The sequence below is a fragment of the Populus euphratica genome, unplaced genomic scaffold, assembly GCF_000495115.2.
Source record: "Populus euphratica unplaced genomic scaffold, PopEup_1.0 scaffold4866.1, whole genome shotgun sequence".
Taxonomy (NCBI): domain Eukaryota; kingdom Viridiplantae; phylum Streptophyta; class Magnoliopsida; order Malpighiales; family Salicaceae; genus Populus; species Populus euphratica.
Window position 1 is genome coordinate 1 of NW_011504654.1, and position 4,336 is coordinate 4,336.

Below are 4,336 nucleotides of genomic sequence, written 5' to 3' on the forward strand. Positions count from 1 at the left end.
TTCAGTTGGAAGTGTGTCATCTAGCAAAATGTTAGGTCCCTGCAGATATCAAAAACACATAAGATTAAATTAAGTTCATTAAATCCAATCATTGAAAAAATGAGGAATTGAGGTATCCGTATCAAAACAGGATTTGATCACATATCATTTGTAATCCAATCATTGAAAAAATGAGGAATTGAGGTATCAAAACATGAGCAGGATTTGATCACATATCATTTGAAAAAATCAAATCATGGATACATTAAGCAATTAGATTACCTGCTTATCAGGGCCAAAAGCCCATATGGATCGTGCTGCAAGCAAATCCCAATCATATTTTGTCTTGAAGAAGTCACCTAGAGCTTTCCGATTCCAGTCAATGCTTACAACACCATTTTCAATATCTTCTGCGAGCCCTTTCTCCAATGGCTCAGCAATCTATAAAATTAAGAAATATTCCAGAGGAACAAAATTAAAAGTCCAGAGCATTGAGATAGAATACTCAAAAGCAACTAGATCAAATAAAACTAGTGGTCTTCTTTACCATGGTTATTTTATTCTTCTTGTTGGGTGTTTCAGCAAAGCATTTCATTGATGAGGACTCCACCACAGTTTCACAGAATGAGACAACGGGATCAGCTACCTACATTTGACATGAAGCATTAAACAGGACAAATGTGCATGGAAACTAAGAGCATCCCATAAAAGGAAATAGGAGAATAAATAACAAAAGTACATCAAAAAAGCGTATGAGAAATAGATACCTTGACTTCCACTTCAGAATATAGCTCCCTAAGGTCCTTCATAATAGAATCTAAGTACAACTCTCCGGTACCAAGTATAGTGTGCTCCCCAGACTCCTCAACTTTAGTTATGGCCAGAGGATAGCTTTTACTGATCTTCCTAAGACCCTCCACCATTTTGGGCAACTCACTTGGATTTAGAGGTTCGGTAGCAGTTTTCACTACTGGAAGAGTATTGAACTGAAGAGGTCGAAATATGTATACGTCTTCTTCATTATAATTCACATTACAGAGAGTTGCAGTTTTCATAATTGAAGCATCCACACCTTCAATGAGAACCCAGGAACCAGGAGGTGCCATACTTATGGGTAACCTATACCGAGCTTGATATACCCATAGTTTTGTCACTTCTTTTACTGTCATGTCCTCCTCGTCCTCTGGTGAATAGCCTTCTCCCAAAACTTTTACAGACTGCCCTGTCATAATTTTACCACTATAAACCCTACCAAAAGCATCAAATGAACTGCAATCTGACTTTGGATACAATTTTGTCACATTAACCATTAAGGGGCCAGCAGGATCGCAGTCTAGCATGGCCTGGTAAATCATTGAATCTTTGGGCCCAGTATATGTATGATCAACCTTCCTGGCAGCAGCAGCCTTAGCCGAAGGTATATGCTTAACAAGCATGTCAGTGAAACCTGAGGCTGAGCCGAAAACTTGACTGCAAGCCAGTCTTAGCAAAGGCCTGACATTTAATTTATAAGCTGAATTAGGAAGAGTAACACCAAACTCAGCAAGAGTAGCCTCAACGCTTTTTTTATGTTCTCCAATCACCTGGCTGTATATTTTGTAGAGAGGTTCCAGCACAAATTGGACAAACGATCTTTCTGCTCCACTAGCAGGAGGTTTCTTCTTGAAAGTCCTGTCCTCAGGATTATAGTACATATCCCCCCAGAGACGAGATGCAAACTTATCAGCATCAAATGGGATACCATGGAGTTTGAGATACAATCTGGCAAAGGAATGCAAAGTGAAGGACCATCCTGCGGTTGCACCAGCAAAACAAACATTTCCAGCAGCTGGATCTATCACTTGAACATTTCCAGCAGTTGAAGAGACAGCAGATATATGGTTGTTAATGACTTCTATGGTATGCCTTAGCTTGTGATAAGCATCCTTTGGGGGCAATTTGAGCTCTGTTATGAGCCTGTCAACCTTCAAAAGAAAATTTGTGCAAATAACACCTCATGAACCAGTCAAAATTTTTGGAAAAAATCAAATCGGAAGTGCCAAACAAAATAGAGGTAATAGGGAAATACCTTATTGATCACAACAACAATAGGCAGCTGTTCCTGAATTGCGCGGCGTATGGCCCTCTCCGTGTTTACCAAAGCAAAAAAAGAAAATTTGTCATATCAAGCAGCTAGACCAAGCTCGTTCACACATAGAAACAACAGTTATATCATGAAATAGCATCTTCAAATTTTAAACAAGATCTATAGGTGCATGGTTTTGAGAACAAGTTGACACAAGTCAAACAATAGAATATTATAGCCTTGCTGCTGCAATTGGCCCAATCATGGACAAAACCATTTGCAGACTTCATGTTTATTGGGAAGAAGACTAGAATATGTTATGTATTGAACTCATCATGATTGATGAATTTACTATCTAAGGAAAAGGGCTTCGCAAAGTAATCCACATATGTGTGGATAAAATCATAATAGGATATGAACGTACTATTTTTGTAATGAATTTAGCAATATTGAACTGAAAATAATTCTTACCATCACTCCTTCAGCTGCATCCACAATCAACACGGCACCATCAGCAAGCCTGAATGCAGCAGTCATTTCATCAGAGAAGTTGACATGACCAGGGGTGTCCATGATGTTACAGAGGTACGACTTTGAATTGCTATCCTCAAGAACGAGTGACATTGGAACTGCCTTGATAGATATCCTTCTTTCTTGCTCATCGATCCTTGTATCTGTGTATCTTATATGCTTCTCACTATTTAAATCAAAAGTGGGCATATGATGCGTTTGCTCAACCAACATGTCCATAAAAACTGTCTTCCCATGTTGTAGATGGCCCACAAGGGCAACATTACGAACCAAAGAGGGATTTGACATGAGACCAACAAGAAACTGGCTGGAAACATAAGTTGAAGAGTCCTTAACCCCAACCTCAAGCTTGATGTTCCTAACAGGCTTAATTATTGGTTGCTCAAGAGGCTGCTCGTCTTCATCATTAACCAACGTTTCAACACCTGGATCATAAACCTCCTCCGCAGTTGGGTAGTACTTCTTGTCCTCAGCAAGAACAACTTGGTTATCCATATCAACATCATCAGAAGCAGCAAGCCACCCATTGGAAGCATGAACTGCGTCCTCACCATCAGATTCCTCCTCATCCTAATGAGGCTTGTCTGGGAGTTCTTCATCTTCTTCCTCTCCATCATTCTCTTGGTCAGACTCTATTTCCGGACCAATGTAGTTCCCAAACTCATCATATAAATTGTCGTCCATGTCACCACGTTAACCTGCCATACCAAATCATAAACCAAATCAATAACCAAACACCGCCGAATCAGCCAAACCTCCACAAAACCCAGTGAATACCAACTAAATTTGTGCTTAAAAATTCTTCGCATTTTGTATCAATCAACATTAAAAACAAAACCATTATAATCTCTGATTAAGAAAAGTTAAGAAAAAAACGAAGACTACAATCTCACTGACCCCTTTTTCCCACTCGAACTAAACTTCAAATCTCACCTTTTTACCTCATGCAACTTGAAAACAAGAAACACATAAACGCGGTAACTTAACAAGCTCACACTAGCATCAGGGTGTCTAATTTTCTCTACAAATCGAATAACCCATTTCTTAAAGATCCATACTAACGACGATACAGGAAAGTAACTAGGATAGTAACCATTCAGTCGTAACGAAAGTATTCCAAGTGGACAGCTTGTGTAAATAGAAACTGAATCGCGAAACAATATACATAAGCAAAAATGAAGGCAAGAAAGGAAGAAGAGAAGGTGCTGCATGCCTAGAAGTAGAAGAGAGAGGGAGGGAGGGAGGGCGGGAGAGGGTTTTGAAGGGGTTCTGGTTCTGTAGATTGCGCGCTCGTTATGGTAGACGGATCTCGGTAGGTTTATTTTGCTGGGCTGTGATTTATTAATTGGGCTCTCTCTGTCTTGTAATAAGATCCGCCGTCTTTGTTACTACTAAATTGTTTGTGTGAATTGTTCATCTCGACTGCTATATTCATAATTTAATCAATTAATTTTTATGTTCTCTTTAAATTCATTCAATTAGATTTTATTATCTAATTTTATTAAATTAATTCAATAGTTAACTTCCATAAAATATGCATGTTAATTGCACATGCAAATGTCACATTATAGATATTTTTATAAGAGTTTTTATTTAAAAAATATTTTTACTATATTTCTAAGACAATTCATTTGCTTGTGTAAATAAATAAATCTGAAATTCATCTCATGAATTGTGTATTTGATAATGCTATATAGTTACCATGCATAGTTAATAATGAGATTGGATAGAAATTAAATATAGAGATTATTAAAACAAATT

At 37.9% G+C, this 4,336-nt stretch overlaps 1 pseudogene; it reads right to left on the minus strand.

The window, feature by feature from the left end:
* Positions 1 to 3: 3 nt before the first annotated feature.
* Positions 4 to 3,896, minus strand: LOC105120108 (116 kDa U5 small nuclear ribonucleoprotein component-like; annotated as a pseudogene).
* Positions 3,897 to 4,336: the final 440 nt, after the last annotated feature.